This window comes from Pipistrellus kuhlii, unplaced genomic scaffold (genome assembly GCF_014108245.1).
Source record: "Pipistrellus kuhlii isolate mPipKuh1 unplaced genomic scaffold, mPipKuh1.p scaffold_m20_p_26, whole genome shotgun sequence".
Lineage (NCBI taxonomy): Eukaryota > Metazoa > Chordata > Mammalia > Chiroptera > Vespertilionidae > Pipistrellus > Pipistrellus kuhlii.
In genome coordinates this window covers 1,087,245-1,106,638 of record NW_023425525.1, presented here as the reverse complement: position 1 = coordinate 1,106,638, position 19,394 = coordinate 1,087,245, and positions in this window count along the sequence as shown.

Below are 19,394 nucleotides of genomic sequence, written 5' to 3'. Positions count from 1 at the left end.
AAGGGTGCCAAGCGTTTGTGGTACCCCGAAGCCACCTTTGCCTGCTGGCATCAGTTGTTTTTGTAGCTCAAAGATTTTATTTCTGCTGCTCCTTGTGACGCATGTTTGTGGGCCGCATCTCAATGACCTGCTGTTCATCATGATGAGAATACTGTTTATAGTCACTTTCCTTTCCTCTCTTACAAATGCTCCAGCGCTACGCTCTGCGACTCTGCATTCCCTTCACATTCACCCTCCCAGGCTGCTGTCGCCTCCATTTAGAGAAGAGGAGTCTGAGCCTCCGGATGCAGCAGCCTGGGGTTTGGAACCACATGGGTATGACTGGACTCCTAAGTCGCATCTTAACTCTTTATGGATTCCTGGGGACATGCTGGGGAGTTGGAAAAAGTAAGCTCTTGGGGAGACCGGCCTGTGAGCCACACGCTCTCCACCACACACACAAACGGAGGGGTGTTCGCATTAACCGTTTCCCCCGGTTTATTCCCATCCTTGATATTTTGCACAACTGCTCAGTCCTTGTTATCCTCTGCAGCTGAATGCAAAGGCTCTTAGGGGCCAGAGATGGTAACTCTACCCCTGAAGTGTGGTGCCCACCCAGCCCCTTCCGGTTCTCAGCTGTGGACGTGCTGCCCAGCAGCCTGAGGGACCTTGAGTCACAGACCTTCCAGCTGCATCAGGATTCCACCCACACGAGACAACACTTAAATGTTTGATGCTGCAGAAATTCAGGGCAAATTGTTACACATCCCAAATAACTAATATAGAGTGTCCCCCAACATGTATACACACGCTTTGAATAATAATAAAGCAGTGTTTATTAAAATATATTTTATTTTCAAAAATGGAGCTCTCGGCTGTTAAAATCTGTGCACATTCTGAGGGACACTGTGTCTCCAGGATCTTGCATTAGGAGAAGCCCGGGGCCTGCCCCTGCAGTGCTCTTACCCAGGACTGACCTTGAGGACAGGAGAGGAGAGGAGAGGGGAGGGGAGGGAAGGGGAGGAGAGGAGAGGAGAGGAGAGGAGAGGGGAGAGGAGGGAAGGGGAGGAGAGGGGAGAGGAGGGAAGGGAGGGGAGGGGAGGGGAGGAGAGGGAAAAGGAGGAGAGGGGAGAGGAGGGGAGGGGAGAGGAGGGAGAGGAGGGGAGGGGAGGGGAGGGGAGGGGAGGGGAGGGGAGGGGAGGGAGGGGAGGGGAGGGGAGAGGAGGGGAGGGGAGGGGAGGGGAGAGGAGGGGAGGGGAGGGGAGGGGAAGGGAGGGAAGGGGAGGGAGGGGAGGGGAGAGGAGGGGAGGGGAGGGAGGGGGAGGGGAGGGGAGGGGAGGAGACCCACAGACACCAGTGTCTCAGTTCCTCTGCCACAGAGCCAAAGAGCTGTGTCGCTGGAAGCTGCTGCGTGTCTCTGAGGTCTGTGGGAATTTACTGCTGAGCCTTGGCTGCAGCTGTACATACAGAGGAGAGGTATAGTTCGTTCCTCCATGGGTGCTCCCCATGGGGCCGGGAGCGGGAAGACAGGGGTGAATTCCCTCCAGCCTGCGCCCTCCAGGTGCCCATAGTCCCGGGAAGCCGAGAGACAGGCCTATCACAGCACCGGGAAAAAGGAACAGCAGCAGGAAGAGGATAAGAGAGTGTACGGGGCCAAAGAGTAGGAAGGAGGGAAGGAAATGCACAGAAGGAGGAGGGCAGTGAGATGATCTTGAAGAAAGAAGACCATTTCGCTGTGTTAAGGAGAAAGAGAGCTCGCACAGGCTGAGAGATTCGTGTCTGAAAGTCTGTGTGCGTTCCAGCATGGCCCATTCCGGAAACTACGGCTAGATCAGGGGGGTGGCAGAGCAATGTAAGTAAACAGATGGAGAAACAAATATGAATTAGCATATGAAGGACCTAGTGTTCATTGGTGTAGAGCTCACCTTAAGGTCAAAGGCAACACCCACAGGATCAGAACCAAGAGCTGTGTCATCGGTTAGGGGGCAGGGCAGTAGCAAGCAGAACGGCCTTCCTTGGGAGTGTTCAGCAAACCAGTGGCTGAGGAAGGCAGAATGCATGCTGGTCCGGGCTCAGTCTTACAGGAAACTAGGAAACAAGAACAAGGAGTTAGGGGAGGTCGGGTATTGATCAAGAAATGATTGAAAGGACAGCTCATTGAAAGTTGTCAGGAGAGGGGAAAAACTAGAGCGAGAAATAAATTAGTGAATAAAAAAACAAAAATAGAAACCAGGGACCAGGATTCTTGATGAGACAAAAGAGCTATGGTGGAAACATAAATGAGAGTCTCAAGGCTAGGAAGCTATGATCCTAGATAACATTCTATCGCTATCTTCAATTGAATTCCAGATGCATATGTAGAAGGAAGCAATCTGTTCTCATGCTGATATTCTACAACATCCTGTTATGTTTAATTTCATGTAATTCATGTACAGTAAGATAATAAGCACGTTACTCTCCTGTAACGTGCAGCTTTTATTCTTCTGGCTGCCAGTTGATTTATTCTCAAATTCTGAAAGCCCATCCTGCAACCTGCATGCAGTTTGATAAATAGCCAGCCTTTGAGGAAGAATATTAAACGGGTGTCCTGTGCGGTGGGCAGTTAATATCCTCTGGCAGCTTACGCAAATTCTCCTTTTTGTCATCTCATTTAAGATCTGAATTATGTGTAGATGCTCACCATCCAAGAGTATCTCCTTTTTAAGGATTCCGTCTACCGTTAGCACTTTCAAATCAATATCCACCAGCCAAAAATAGGTGATGAATATATGATTAATATCTGTTGCCTGATTAATGTTGTTTCCATTTATTATGAGTCTTGTTCACCATTGATCTAGCAGCGAGGCACCGTCTTCTGCCTTTGTTTTCCACATTCACTTCATTTTCTGTGCCAATCAACTTCCGACCTCAGGAGCTATTATGCCCATTGCCAATGCTTCAATAACTCTCTTCTTTTGTGTAGGAAAAGTTTCCTCTTTGAAAAAGAGGGCAGGTGCTCTCTGCTCAAATGAAGTTGGAAAGTTCTGGGTTGAACTCATTTCACTGAGTAACTTTTCAATGTTCATTCTGAACTTTCAAGAGTTGTTCAAAACTATGCTTTCCAAATTTATTCCATTAAGCACCTTTTTTTTCCGGTGGGGCTAGCACTTCTGGGTCTTTCTCCTTGAAAAGTTCTGTCGTTACTCATTTCTATCGCCAGTGCCGTCCCTTACGAAAGAAGGTCTAGGGCTCCTGGCCGCCGAGGGAAACACAGAGCGGCCTTCCTGCCGCTCCACGGGCCAATCCCTGCCCTGCAGGCCGCGCTGCTGCTCATCATTGTTTACGGGACTCCGGCGCCTTGTCCTCACCCGCAGCGCCTTCCTCGTTCCCACAGATAAATCCACACCCAGCCTTCCATTCAAGGCGCGACCGCGACTTTCCTCTCAGAAGCTAATTTTCTTTCCACCTCCTAAAACAATTCGACGTTTTCTTATCGTCGCCTCCAAAGTCCTCAGATGTCCCTGGCCGCCTCTCCAACCACATTTCCCAGAAATTCAATTTCGCAGGCACAGGGCCCTGCTCACTGCAGAGCCTCTCCCTTCTGTTCTCTTTCCTCACGCTCTCCTCACTCCTTCGCTTTCGGGGTTCACCCCTTGGCTGTATGCGCCCCACCGGGAACACCTTCTCTCCGGAGGCCTCTCGTGGTTACCCCGTTAGCACAGCATCTCCTTCCGACCCTGTCTCTCCAATGCTTCCTTTACCTCGGCATCGACCCCTGCCTGTGTTTGTTGGTTTATTGTCTCTCTCAAGACTGTGAGCTACATGATGGCAGAGACTCAGACTCCTAAGTTCATTTTGATTTTCTGTGATCTCTCCACCCTAGAATTTTTGGCTTAATATATATATTTTAACAATGAAAGAATGAGTGATTTTAAAAAAAGCTACAAGTTTTAAAAAGTAGAAACCACTGTACTAAACTTTCCCCTTGCGCTGGTTCTTTAGAATTCAGAGGTAGAGAAGTAAAGAGAGAGGCCACAAGATCTGAGACTGGACAGCTAAGGGCTTTCTTGCTACTTGGCATCTATTAATTCTGTTTCAGTAACAGCATCTTAGACACTTCTTAGTATTCCTTCCCCACTGCATTCAGTGTTGGTAGGACTACCAATCAAGTTTGCCTGCCCTACTCAGCCAAGATGTGCATGTCTGAACCAAATTGTACCAACTGGCTTCCTTTCTCAAAAGACTTATAATTTCAACAAAGTGACACATGGGAAAAGGGAAGGGAAGGGGAGGGGAGGGGAGGGAAGGGAAGGAAATACTTTGACCTGATTCATCCCAGTAAAGGAAAACCCCTAAGGTAGTGCAGGATTCTGATCTTTTCAATTTCTCAGCTATGATTGAGATCTGTGAATATACCACACTGTAACTGCAACTTTACTAATCTAGCTAGAAATAGTTTGTGTTCCTAGTAGACAAATTGTTTATATTATTATTGCTTCGCCTCGCCACATGACAAATGGAGAGCCATGGCTGCCGTTACTAGCACTGTTGTCTTCACTTTGAAGACCATCTATTTTTTCTTCCCTGGGGAGGCATCTCACAGGCACCTAGTACTTTGGTGAATAAAATTTGTTAAATAAACCTCCAGTCCACAGATTTGTCATTCATTTACATTTATGATTTTTTTCAGTTATTTCAGAATATTTGAATAATTTAGGGGGAAAAAGCAGAAAACATCAAGCTAAAAGATTCTGAAACAAATTAATCATTATTCATTGAGAAAATGGTAATGTGTTTACACCAATCCAAAGCAGGTGAGACCTGGGTTAGATTTTTTAATTTCCTTTCTCATCAAAAGCTCTTAAGTGGGAACTTTTAAGTATGGAAATAAACTTGTCAAACTCATATGGGTACATAGTAAATTAAACCACGTTATGTTTTAAACACAACTCTACACAAGTTGTATAACTTGAGCAACTTATATCCCTAACTTCCAGTTTCCTTGGCTCTGTTTCGATAATAGTTTCTTCTTAAATAAATTATACTATGGATTAGTTCAAGTAAACACTAACCAGTGGTCAAAACACATACATACTGCTGAAACCGGTTTGGCTGAAAGGTCCCAGGTTCGATTCTGGTCAAGGGCACATCCCCAGTCGGGGGGGGGGGGGGGGGGGGTGGTAGGAGGCAGCTGATTGATGTTTCTAACTCTTTATCCCTCTCCCTTCCTCTCTGTAAAAAAAATCAATAAGATATATATTTTTAAAAACACATACATACTAAGGAAACTTTATTAATAGTGAATTTGTGCATACAGGATATATAATAGAGCAGAAATACTGGGCTCAATTTCTGATGTTGTGTGGATTAACATTTTTTGATGAATGTGTAAAATCAGCCTTTAAAACATCTATAGTTTAGATGTCAAGTATACAGAAAGCTTTTAGTGTTCTTTAGAACATTAAAGAAATTATTCAATTTTATGCAACATTAACTTTGCTCCCACCTTGGTGGTTCTAACTCCATAAATTTATGATGGAGCTGATATGGGTCTTGGTTTGTACTCTGTTTGCTATGCAGTTCAAGAAGTTATGGAGCATCAAAAGAACTCAGATAAGATATGGGATTATTGAGAATGCTGTGAAATTCAGAGAAAAAGTGTGTTCTGTTAGTCTGTAACCTTAAAGCATCATCACTGTTTTATATAACTCCTGTGAATTCACAATGTTCCAAATTATTGTCCTACAAGTGAAGATGATGCTGGAAATTGTGGAGAGCCCTGGAGGTTTGACAACTATTATGACAAACTGTCTGTTTTCCAAAGCAAGAAATCTCATATTCCTAAGCAATCAGCCTACCACTACTGGAGATTCTGACTAATATTTTCAGACCAAAAAAAAAAAAAAAAAAAAAAAGTGGGAATCTATTTTTAATATCCAAACTAAAGAATTTTATTCTTGTTTAAAGACTGTGCACCATTTGAAATTCAAAACATTTTTTCCAAATAATTTACTCAAATGTTGAAAGTTAACCCAAGTGAAATATGATAAAATTGGTCAGAAATCATATCATTCACAAATTTCCATTATTTAGATCAGATAATTGACCAAGTAAGCTGTTTGGAAAATTCAAGAGAGACTTAGAAGCTTTAAATTTTCATTATTTCTTATGTTCTCTACTTTTCAAATATAAATATCTTCTATCTCTAATTCTCTACCTTGGGCTGCTAATTAGGCTGCTTATTATTTTCATGAATAAATGAGTACATAATTAATATAATTTTACCCCTCCCCTCAAAAAAAGGCACCATTAGATGTTTTTTCATCAGTTACAGCCTGATGAGGGTTTATGGGTTTGAGCTGTATTCATCCATTTGCTTACACAACATGGGGGAGGGGGCTCCTATGCCATGCTGCTCTACCCTGTAAGATATTAAAGGCTGGTCTTCGTCCATCCCATTCATGGCCTCCTGAAGAGTGCACAGCAGGCCCGGGCCCTCCCTGGTTCACCTCCACGGCGAACAAGGAGACCATATTTCTAGGAAGACTGGTGGCATTGTGGTGATTGGGGAAACTGAGACTTAAACCCGCTGCTCATTGTTCATCATGCTAACCATGATGCTCTCAGCAGGAAAATACTGTGGTTCGCACCCCCCGGGCAGCCCACGTAGGCCTGTACCTGCACCGGGCCCTCCCGGCAGGTGCAGACCCCGGCGGCTGCCATGCTAATTATAACCTATTGAACACGTGGCACTATCTGAGGTGCCCGGACCTCTCGGGAGGGTGTGACAGCGCCATGGAGTCAATGGATTAAAATGCTATCATTTGTCTACACGGCTCTCCTCCAGCGGAAAGTGTTGCACGTTATTAGGCAACGGAGGCGTCGCCACAAAGCCGGAGCTTCATCAAAGTCACGAGCAACATTCATCAAAGTCCAGCAGGACCCGTCAGGCTCCAGAGTTTGCTAATGAGCGCTTCAAGCGGCAGCGAAGGCTTTTGTTCTCGGGAAAAGTATCACTGTGCATGAGCATCACGGAGACATGGCACCGCGGCCGAGAGGCCGCCGCGGCAGCCTTCCAAAATCACCTACAAAAACCCCTCCACCACGGTCAGGTGTGGAATGCATTTGCATAATATGCAATTTCAGTGCCCAGTGGTTTTCTGAATAATGCGTCACTTGTCAGACTTCATCTTCCGTTAGCATAATGTTGTTCTCCGGCGGCCCGAGGGGGTTGAGTCCATTTTGCATTACTTTTCTGGGTTGAGTGCCAAGCAAACAAAAAGAAATTAAAAGCTCCGAACAGATTAGGTAGGCTTCTACCATAGAGGCAGGAGAAGGAGGTACGATTAGAGGTGGGAATGATTGGGCCCCAGCCCTTGCCTGCCCTGGATTTACTTGCTCTTTTTTTTATCACTGTGGTGGGTAGAGCTATGCTGCTCACCCCAGTGTTTTTGCACATCTGAGAATACCCCTGGACCCTGTCCCTGTTACCTTACCTCATACAAGGGCCTTGCAATGGGATTGAATAAAGAATTTGAGACGGGAAATCACTGACTTACCCAGGTGGGTCCAATGTAATCAACAGGATTCTCTTTTTTTTTTTTTTTTTTAATATATTTTATTGATTTTTTACAGAGAGGAGGGGAGAGAGAGATAGAGAGTTAGAAACATCGATGAGAGAGAGTCATTGATCAGCTGCTCTTGCACGCCTCCTACCAGGGACATGCCTGCAACCCAGCTACATGCCCTTGACCGGAATCGAACCCAACGCTCGAACCCAGTCCGCAGGCCAGCGCTCTATCCACTGAGCCAAACCGGTTTCGGCTCAACAGGATTCTTATTAGTGGGTCATGTCCAAGGGCAAACATCTAGGACAATGGCAGAGACAAAATTCAAACTCAATAGTTCTGGCTGAAAAAACACATTCTGCTAATTGCAGACATGGCTGTACAGTGAAAAATGCAGACAATAAATGTAAAATTGTCAATAATAACCTTCTGAAAACTTGAGTTCTGCAGGGGGCAGATCCATAGTTTTATAATTTTATTATCAGAATAGACACTATGACTGCCTGTCACACCTTGCTGCCTTCCAAATAATTAACACACTTGAAACAGTATCATAAAGATATTCATAACTTCATATCTCCAAAGAATGTCAGCTCCTATAGTATTTGTTCGCAATGATACAGTGACATTAGAAGGTTAAAATCAATATTTTGAAGAGTCTAAATTGATGTCAGAAAAGTTAGCAAAGAAATACAGTTATAGCTCTTTTCCCTCAAGCTACTTTTGTTCTCATTAGGGAGAAATGTTTTTCAGATGGAAGTTACTCCAGAAGAGAAGCTTGCCAGCCAAGGGCAGTGTCATGTGCAATTACCTGAGGAGGACAGAGGCCCGAGTTAGGGACATTTAGTATGACTCGAGTTTTTCGGGACCCACAGAGGCCATCTTGTAGTCTTTGCTTCTACACTCCATCTTCAATGATGGTTTCCATGACCACTCTTTGTACAATGCCCGTGCCAGTATCCCCCGCCTTACTTCCTAGTACTGATTTCTTCCATAGCACATTTTAGCTTTTTAATATTTTCTATGTTATTTATTTATGCATTTGCTCTCTTTTTCTTTTCTTCTAGACCAGTGTTTCCCAAACTTTAGCCATATGTGCACCCCTTCTATAATTTTTGTAACGCTGAGTACCCCTCGTACTCATGAGAATGTAGAATTAGGCGCAGCTAAGCACAGTGCACTGCATATCCCCGCCAAACTCCGGTGCAACGTGTACCCCCACTAGACTCTTCCCGTACCCCTGGGGGTACGTGTACCACACTTTGGGAAACACTGTTCTAGACTGTAAGGACAATGAGGCGAGACTCTTCTGACAATTTTTTCACTATTGGATCCAAACAATCTACAATGGTACCTGCAAAACACCCACACATTTGAAATAAATGGATGGCTGACAGCATGGAGTGCCAGCTGAGGAGTGCCTGCTGTTATCGACACCTGAGGAGACCATTGCAGACATGTGAGAGGCAGCCGTGTCGTCTGACACATGCTCTGGAGACTAACCGGGGAGGACAGTGTGGAAAAGAGGTGCTGGTGGTTAGACACTGCCATTTGTAGAGTCCAGATTATTATGCAAATACAATGATCCAATGAAAATATAAGAGGACATGACCTACGTCAAAAAAATGGAAACACATAATAGATTTAATAGATGTGCAGACGTTATTAAACATGTGGCAAAGGATTAGAAATATAATATAAAGAACATAGAGAAGATCATCATGGCATAATTTTGAATCCTTAGGATGTTGAGCTTGGCATTGCCATTAATAATCATAGTAAGCAACAAATTCATTAATCAATGAAGATATAAAGAGCAAAGACAAATTCAATATTAAGCCCCTCGGGGGACATCAAGAGAGTCTGGGGATCTTTTTGGTTGTCATATCAGGGTAATGGGAGAATGTCACTGAAACCACTATGCTACAGCGTGCCTACAAGAAATCCGTTACACTACAGTGCCCCTACACCCTACGGTTCTCCTACCATGACCCTACACCCTACAGTCCTTCTACCCTGAACCTACACCCTACAGTGCTCCACACATTACATGGTCCAAAATGGCAATAGTGCCAAGGTTGAGAAACCCTAATACAGACATGCTGAATTTGAGACGCCTGCTATTATTCACATAAAACCACTCAAAGGTGAAATTCAGAAGAGATGGTCTCTCCAGTAAGATAGTTGAATATTTGTTGGCTAAGAGTTTCTGATGGCGTTGTGAAAATAATTAAAATCATCAGGAAAATGCTCTTCGGATAAGAAGCCAGACACAAAACCTCATCAAACACATTTACCCCTACATGGAAGGTTAGGGAAGCTGAGTCAGGAAATTTGGGTGAAATGTAGGAGAAAGAAGGAATAATAGTGTGAGGAAGATGAAGTTGAAGTAGACACTTTAAATGACAGGTGAATTTATACCTATGTTTCTGTGTTTGAGAAACCACCAGGAATAGGCACGATACAAGGCACAGGTTGGTCGGCAAACCACAGCTCACGAGCCACATGCCACCAACACTCCCACTTCTTCTAAAGCCACTTCAAAATAGACCTGCCCAGGCCAGAAACCAACTTCTGCACATGGGCCACGGAGTTTCAATTGCACTGTACATGTGCGCCCCCACGTGGTGTTTTGTGGAAGAGCCACACTCAAGGGGCCAAAGAGCCGCATGTGGCTCCAGAGCCGCCGTGTGCTGACCACTGCCCTAAGTGAACTAAACTGGAGGATACATAGTTTGCAGGTGGAGCCCTGGGCAGTGAGAGAGACAGCATGGTGTAGGGACCAGAGAATCCTCCTGATTGGGTGGGTCCTCCCTCTTCTCCTTGGTCACCTTGCCCTCCTGTGAAGTAACTCAGCTGGTGCAGGACTGCAGTCAGGAATAAGCAGGTGGTGGATGCGGGGTGCTCACTTCCTTCAGGCTCCTTTCCTCACCTTCCTCTCCTGGGCCCTATATCCTCCCCCTTTTCATCAGGCTGCCGGGAGCTGGGACCCATGACAACTCCTGTTTGGAGTAGAGGCTTGAAGGAAGGAGGAGGTCAGGACATTTCCTCTCTTCGCTTTGTTTCCTGTGAATCTTCCCCATGGCAGCAACTTCTGCTGCCAGCTCCCCCCTCCCCCTGTAGCTCCGGCCCATTCAGGGCAGCTAATGTCACAGAGCTGGGTCCCCCCTGCTCTGGCACCAGGGCTGTGCGATCACCTGTCCTCTCACCATCGTCCATTCCTATGCACTGTCCATCCACCCTGGCACACCCACTGTGCACGGGGGTCCGCTGCTGCTGTCTCCGCTGGGTATCAGGCCTGTGGTGTCTAGTGACCTCGCTAATACTGCGGGCAATTAGTACAACGATGCCAAGGTTCTCCTCTGAGTATATGTAGTTGGAAATATTAGTAACAAGTCCAGGTAAGGGTGTGTAATTAATTGGAGGCTCGACATGACTTACTTAGGAGTGGCTGGCATGCCTACACTGATTTATTGACCATCAATAAATAATGAACTCATCCCTGAGTTACTCATGTTGTATATGCATTATTTTCTACTAAAGAGAAGCTACTACATTATTTAAACTGACATGCTCTTAATTCTTGTACAGAGTCATGAAAATCATATCCCTTGAGTTCCCATATAAAGGATTTTGGAATCCACAGGCAACATGTTCAGCTACTACACATTTCCAGTTCTTCAAATGATGCTTCTTTCAAGGGCACCCAAGAAAAGCTCGGGGCAGGACATGCACTTTCCCAGGGAACGCTATGTCTGCACACGTGTAAGTTAATTGAGCCAGAAAATGGTTTCTGATGCCGACACTGAGTGCAGGGGGATCTTCAAAAAAACATAAGAGACATTTCAAACACTCTGTATGTTGTTACTCAGAATCCTTTCTGGGGACCTGGGAGAGCAGTGACATTGTCGATTAAAGAGCCACAGATGGTCTCAGTCAATTTATTTTTCAAAGCCATTGATCTTCTGGTCTTATCCTTTTATTTTAGCATTATTACAATAAAAACAGCTATAAATAACTGAGAATGAAGACTTAATTCTTATGTTGAAGCCAAAACACATGGGGAGGGGTTTTCCTCAGGGCTGGTGAGGCTCACTTCCCTCCAAATTTGGCCTCTCTCCATCCACCCATAACTCCCTCCCTGGATCTCCCCAACCGCCCCCCATCCCTGCCGCTCCCCAAAACCCGTGGGTGGACAGCAAGATACAGTCAGAAATTCTCAGCGACAGTGAAGAGTGAAGAAACACTCTCTTCCTCTCTCTTTTCACCACCCCAACTGCTGAAGGCCTGCAGATTAGAAGTGTGAGCTGTAGGCATTCCCGCAACCAGCACCCACCTCCCCGCAGGCATTTAATTTTTCTGAATCAGTTTCTTGCTTAGAAAATGGCAGTGAGAACTGGTTTATACCCACCTCGGTCATTAGCAGTGAGAACTGGTAACATATGTAAGAATGCTTTCTCACCTGTACCGTGCCCAAAACCACAGAGAACTGCAATTCGGAGGAGAGGGGTGGTTCATAAGGAGCCCCCACCTGTGAAACCCCGTTATTGGCTGGCCCGTCACCCCCACATGCAGGTAGCCCTGGCGTTCTGGCTCTGCTCTGGCCTGCACGAGTGGTGGTTTAATTATGCAGGTTGGATGATTACCAAGTTCCGGTTCATGGGTCCCGAAAAACAGATCTGGAGACCACAGAAGACTGTGCTAGTGAGCTGTCACCAAGGAGATGCGTGGGCAGCACCAGGCGCACGTTAAAGTGCCATGAGGAGGTAGAAGCCTTCCACGCTGCCCTGGCCAGCGCGTGACCTTCGCATCTGGGATTTCCCCTTACATTCAGTTAAAAGAGAAAAGAGAAAGTGCTAATGAGGTTACAGCCACCGTGGCTGATGGCAGGGGTTTGTGCTGTTCCATCAGCTGAGAGAGAAGGACCCGGAACCCACAGGGGAGAGGCCAGTGGTGGGTCATCCGGGCAGGGGAGAGATGCCTGTGCACCTCCTCCTGTCACTGTGTCATCTCTTTGATGTGGTGCCGACAGTCACGTGTATGTCCTGAGAGAACAACCATGTGGAGGCCTGGGCCCCGAGGTGCCTGGTTTGCCTATTTGAGGCATTTGCATGGGTAGCGTGGGCTGACCAGGTTGGCATGGAGCAGTTCTGATTTCTTCTGTTATCCTCCAGAGCCATCCTGCCTGGACCTTTGATGCCCATGCCCAGTTCTTGGTCTTGGTGACCAACACAATGCCCTTGGTAGCCCATAGTCCCTCACCCTCCCTCACCCGGGGTCTCTGGCAGCCCTGCAGCTCTGAGGAAGGCAGCGCCTCTGACCCAGTGAATCCCTTGGTTATTGTGCTGTTGATCTTAATCCCTTTAAAGCAGGACGTTGCCCCAAGACCTTATGTGACCAACCCCCCTCATCAAGTCAGCTTCACTACCCACGGATGAATGCCAGGGCCCACCTAAGCCTCCCAGGCACAGACTTGAGTCCCAATGACTCCGTGTTACTTAGTACACCTCCACCGATGGCCTCTCCACTTTCTCTTCACCTGGCCTCTCAGGTTTTCTCAGGAAGCTCTTCCTGGCCACACCCCCTCCTAGCACTGAGTGTTGGTTTCTTGGAGCCTTTTCTTGCCTTAGTTCTACACCTGCGTTCTAAGGAACACCCACTTCCTGTTCTGTGGCCCCAGCCCGGGTCCTGACCCTGATGTGGATGGAGCACAGGCCCCCACACAGGCATTAACCAAGGTCACCCCCCCAGAGTCCATTAAAAATAATCACAAACTTGGCTGGAGGGCTGAGCATCTTCCAAGCAGACGTTGTGACGGCAAGCTCTGGGAAGAGTCCACACCCCCTTACAGAGAACATTGTTTTGCAAGGGGGCATCCTAAAACCTCGGCGATGGCACCGTGACATTCCCTCTCAGAGTAATGTCCACACTCTCCAGCCAAACCCTGTCTGTGGCAACAAGGCCTTCTAGAGAGGCCTCCTGATGGGCCCTCTGAGTGAGGTCCCCGCAGCCCATTTAAGGCACTCCAGTTTTCCTGACTTGTTCTCACTCCGTTTCTCTCCCTCTCAGTCTCTTCTGCCATTGTTGATAACACAGACTATAACTTTAAGGCCATAGAGGGACGCCCGTTGCATTCATGCTATCATTTATGCCCACAGAGGGTGTGGGTTTGTAAATAAACATGTCTTGGACTTGTACCTCTCCATTTAGGCTTAAATTTTATGTCATCCTTTCTTAATACATAGACTGATCATGGACTAAAAGTCACACACACACACACACACACACACACACACACACACTGGGTGATTTTGCTTATTCTGAAAGAGGATGCTCAGCCATAGAGTTCTCCAGACAGCTGGCCTTGTTGGTATTTTGACAAACAGCTGCAGTCAATGTGGGATCGTTTCAGAAACAGGTTCCCAGTGCCGGGGTATGGCTGACACAGGGTCCATATGGTAATCTCGGTCCATTTGGAGGGTAGCCCCGTGGTCTGTGTAGCCAGCTGCATTGGGCCAGTTCAGGCCAAGTGATGCCAACTGTAACTCCAAGTCCCCGGAATGGTAGGAAAGCCAGGCCGTGTTTCCAGTGGCTTTTGATGAGCTACACTGATGTTGCGATGGCGCCCATGCTCCTGGGAATGTGCTGGGCTGCCTGGAGACGGATAAAAGGATCAGACTCGCTCACATATGCATTTTAGTACCCACTCTTGGACGTTAGACCGCATTAATAGTTACAATGACCAGGTCACAGCCTAACTGATAGGTCAACTCTGTGTTTGTCTTGTTTTGACCTTGGATTTTCTAAATATTTTGTTCCCCAAAAGCACTGGTTAAAGGTCAGGCACGGTGTCTCCAGTTCCTAGAGAAGTTTACTCCACGAGTAATGTCAGCAACAGGAACTCAAGAAAGACAGTCCTAGCAGGGAGGCATGCGCTTCCTGCACCAACGTCAGCCTGGACAATGGGTTTCCTCCTGGACCGATGGAGTCCAGGTGTCTCCTGCCCAGGTTCTAGTTCCTTAAGACAGAGATTCCGCCAGCAGGAGCCTCCATGAAGCTCTGCCCACCTCATGGACTTGATCTCTCCAGGGTAATGAGCAGCAAATGGGGAGAAAGACGAGGACTGCATTGATTTTCCATTGCTTCCCTGACCAGAGCTGTCTGCTTCCTGCAGGCCTCCTGTAGGTGCCACTCATGCTTGCTTACCCAGGGTGCACCCCTCCACTGCCCCCTCATTGTCCCGGGATGAGGGCTGGGAGCCTCTTGGCCACCCATGGGAGTCTCCACTACTCATCATCCTGGTCTTTCAATCTCCTATAGTTTTTCTAAATCTCAATAAGAATTGGGGAAAACATAAGAAAATAGTTGGATAAACTATTTAAATAGAGAGCATGTCAAAGAGGTGAACAGAAATAATGGTAGTCATTATGTCCAGAATTGCTGTGGATAGGTACAGGTATCCAACGACTTCATTTTTTTTCATGGTTTTCTTCTGCGTTTTCGCCTGCCAGAGAGCTTGGTCAGCAAACAGGAAAGTGTGCACATTATATTCCTAAGTTTTCAGGGACTTTGAAAACAAATCGAGGAGATGCTCATTTTCTGTATGTGTTCGTGTTTAGTTTAGTCATTGAAGGGCCCCATGTTTGTCCCCAAGCACTGCCGAGGTTGTCAGGGTTACACTCTGATTTATAAAGAGCGCAGGCATCCAGGCCGAGGACGGAATCCAATGTGAGGTCAGGGTTTTTCCTGAAGCAACGATTCAGATAGGCAGTGTCAGGTTGGGAACAGTTCCAATTGGGTACCTTGGTCCCCGGCCAAGGAACACCGCGTGGGGCATGCTGCAGCCACGTGACCTTCAGCAATGCTGAAGACTTGCATTGTCCGCGAACTAATTGCAAGTGAGAGCCTCCGCTAATGACCAATTACCCATTTCAAAGACTTGCATGTGGCCAATTTTTGAAAATTTCTTAAGAGGCGCAGAGCCTTTTGTGAGAAGTGAGTCTCAGAGGCGAACGCCACCAGCGCAGGCTGCGCTCCTGCCAGGGCTGCTCATTAGCCTCCCAAGGTCGGAGGTGTCAAACGGCTCCTTTTGTCCAATGCCGTGTGCCGTAGGTTCTCCCGCTAACTGACTGCAATCACCTTGATGCTCAAGTATGCAATTTGGACAGGAGTGTTTCCATCTGAAACCTTGCATTTCCAGCGAATGCAAATTCACAGACTGCTGAGCTTCCAAGTACAGAGGCACCGGGTGCCAGGCTCTGAGGACCGGAGCCAAAAGCCGCCCACGGACAAGCTGAGACAAAAGAGGTAACACACCCCATCCAGAGCTCACCTCCGGTGGGGGAGGAAGGGAGGTCAGGTTGAAATAATATGAACATAAAATTGTCAGGTAAGTAAGAGGAATCTTACTTTCATGTAATTTCAACACTAGGACCTTTAAGTTCCTCATTCTCAGACTCTCTCTGGGGAGGGCCTGTTTTGCTTCTGATTTTATTTACTTGTTTATATTCATGTTTCAACCTCAGTCCTCCAATCACAAGGAATGGAATTCTATCAACAACCTGATGAGCGGGAAGAGGACCCTGAGCGCCAGGTGAGAACTCAGCCTGCTGACACCTCCATGGCAGCCCAGGGAGACCCTGAGCACAGTCCCCACCCCAGCCCAGCTCCCCGTGCACTGCAGCAATAGGGCGTGAGAATGGAATGGAATAAGCATGCATTTGGATGGAGGATACTGAAGACCTGCTAAGTTTCTAAACACACCCAATGTCTGTATTTACAAATGTGTGTTTTTAATTGACTTCAGAGAGAGAGGAAGGAAGAAGGGAGAGAGGGTTAGGAACATCCATGATGAGAGAGAATTATTGATCAGCTGCCTCCTGCACCCCGCACACTGGGGATGGAGCCTGAAACCGGGCATGTTCCCTGACCGGGAATCCAACTGATGACCTCCTGGTTCATGGACCAACACTCAATCACTGAGCTAGGCTGACTGGACAATAAGTGTTTTTATAGACAGGCAACAAGCCCTCTGAGGGTCCATGTCTTCTCCAGACCATGGTAGAGTATCCTTTTAAATGCATTCTTCTGGAAAACTGAGGCACGGGGGAAATAACCAGGCAATCAAAGCCACAGAACAGCCAGCTGTGGGAGGCAGAGTCTGTGCTGTCTCCCCAAAGCACAGCTCACCCAAGGGCCCCAGGGCCACTGAGTGGGAGCCCCATGCTGGGCGCCAGTTCTGGGCTCTGTGGACCCACCCACTGTGTGGCCACTGGAGAAAGGGGAGGAAGGTGTGAGGGTGTCGGAGCCTGGCAGAGCAAGGCAGAAGAAGCACGAGGAAGATCAAGATGTTCTCGTGAAAAGCCAGGGACTGTCGTTGGCTGATGGCACCCTGATGGCCAGCTACAGAGTTAGAACGTGCCTCTCAAGGAAGCAGCCACCGCTATGGCGCCTGGGCCCCTGACAGCCTCAGCCTATCGAGGGCACTCGGTCGCAGTCCTGGCAGCTGGCTAAAGCATCCTAACATGTTTTGCTACATTTTATTTTCATGAAGACTTTCCTTTTTAATCTGAGGCAGTTATTCTCCAAGACCTGCACAGAGGGTATCGCGAGAGAAACCCAGGAGGACATGGCAAGGCTTTTTCTCTCTTTCCTCCCTGATTCTTCAGTAAGCGTCTTAACTCACCAACAACTGAAAGGGTTTACATAAGAAAAAAGAATTCTCAGCCTAGAAACACCTGGGAAACCAGGAGAGAACCCTCCAAAAGCCACGAGTTCTTTTTAAGGGAAAAGGAGGAACAATAGCTCTCAGGGTACCCAGAGTGGGGCAGTGATCACACAGTGATCACAGAGTGAGGGGCGGGTGCTGAAGGCAGAAGCGCCCGGATGTGTGCCTGGGATGCAGGTGGATCCTATAAAAGGCAGCCCTTTGCCTTCTCCTCTTACATCTCCTTCAAATGAGAGCAAACCCAGGAGGAGGCCTGGCAGGTGTGTATTATTTAATAAGAAGTGTTTAGATACTTTAATCTCCAACAGTTTTATGAAACACAAAAATCATTTATGTGAAAAGTAAGGTCTTCCCTGCAAACACTTCCTTCTCTCCTGACGTGCTGAGAGATCATTTTGTGCCTCAGGAGGATCATCCTACATGTTGGAAGCAATTCATATGTCTTTGGCTTTAAAACCTTTTTTCTTATAAAACCCTTGTTTTCCCTTTAAAAACTGCCCCCCTAAGCTGGATTCTAATGAACAGAAGTCTAATTTAATTATGTTCATTGAATTCCAGTAAGTAGATTTTCACTCCCATTTTTCAAAGGTTAGCTATACAAGACAGAGACACCCTGAAGGTAGGCTGAGGACAGGACCATGGCCAGGCTGTCATCTCCACTTGGGGTTTGCAGTGTAGACCCCGACTCCCCAGTGATGCTTTGTTCATCTTTTCCTTGCCCAGAACCTCACAAACACCTACAGATGCCACCATCCTGTTTGCAAACTGCCAAGGATTTCTGCTCAGGCCCATGGTGAACAAGGCAGTGCCAGACATCCAGATGTGACAACCCGACTCACAATTTGTTTCCACCCCACATGTCAGAGCGTCTAGTCTGGTATGCCCAAAGTCCTTTAATCCTCACCCAAGGATTTCTCCATTGCTTCTTAGTGAGAGTCAGGAGGGAAAGGAGGGGGCAAAGAGAGACAAAAACACAGATTTGAGAGAGACACCTAGATTGGTTGCCTTTCACATGACCCCGACTGGGGCTGGGGATCTAACCTGTAACCCAGATATGTGCCCATGACAGGGAATCAAACCTGCAACCTTTTGTTGTGTGGGCTGACATTGTTACTGCTGAGCCTATAACCATTTTTTAAGCAAACTGAGATAAACCAACGAAGATGGATAGATTCTGGGTGTTCCAGAGCATGAATAGGGTGTCCAGGACCTCCTGGCAAAGATCCAGGTGGAGTCTGGACAACAATGGAGTTGCCATGCTGGGCTCCTACGTGCATAGAGTTTGTCACCCATTTCTCACTTAATGCCATCACTTGAGTGCCTTCCACTGTGATGACAGGAAAAATCTCAGGAGCCATACTAAACCTACCCAGCTCCCAAGCTTCATCCAGTATCGTCTCCCTTCCTCTATCTCCCACAGCGAATCTTCCGGAGTTACCACAATGCCAGCCTTCTCTAGCAGGCATCTCACTCATAGGCTTGCCTGGCAGTGGGATTCACTGTCCGGTTCTGGTGTTACATCTTCCCCTCCATCCCACAGTCAACATTCACTCTTCTACCAACCCAGAACCCAAACATCTCCCCTCCAGAAACACCCTCCCACTAGGTCCTGCCATCAGAGAGTCCGTCTCTCTCTTCTTGGTTCTCATGCATGATGGTTCCCCTCATTCAACCATCACAAGTTACGTGTGATTCTGGTTACTCTCTCTCGGAAGAGGTTGTTTTTTTGTTTTTTGTGTGGGGGGGGGGGGGTTTGTATCTTTTTTAATGTTTTTATTGATTTCAGAGAGAGAAAAACATCCATGATGAGAGAGAATCACTGATTGGCTGCTCCTGCATGCCCCACACTGGGGATGGAGCCCAGAACCCTGGCATGTGCTCTGACCAGGAATGAACTGTGACCTCCTGGTTCAGGGGTTTACTCAATCACTGAGCCACACCAGTCAGGCTTTTATGTATCCTTATGTCTCTTGAACTTCAACCAGGGAAGGGTGTAGAGTTGTGTGACCCGTGTTTAGTGCATAAAATCTAATTTGGAAGCACATGGAATTTATTCTTCCATTTCTCCCAGTCAATGGATACAACCAGGCCACCCCTTTCTCCAGCAGGGACACTGGTCCTGCCTTTAACGAACTCATACT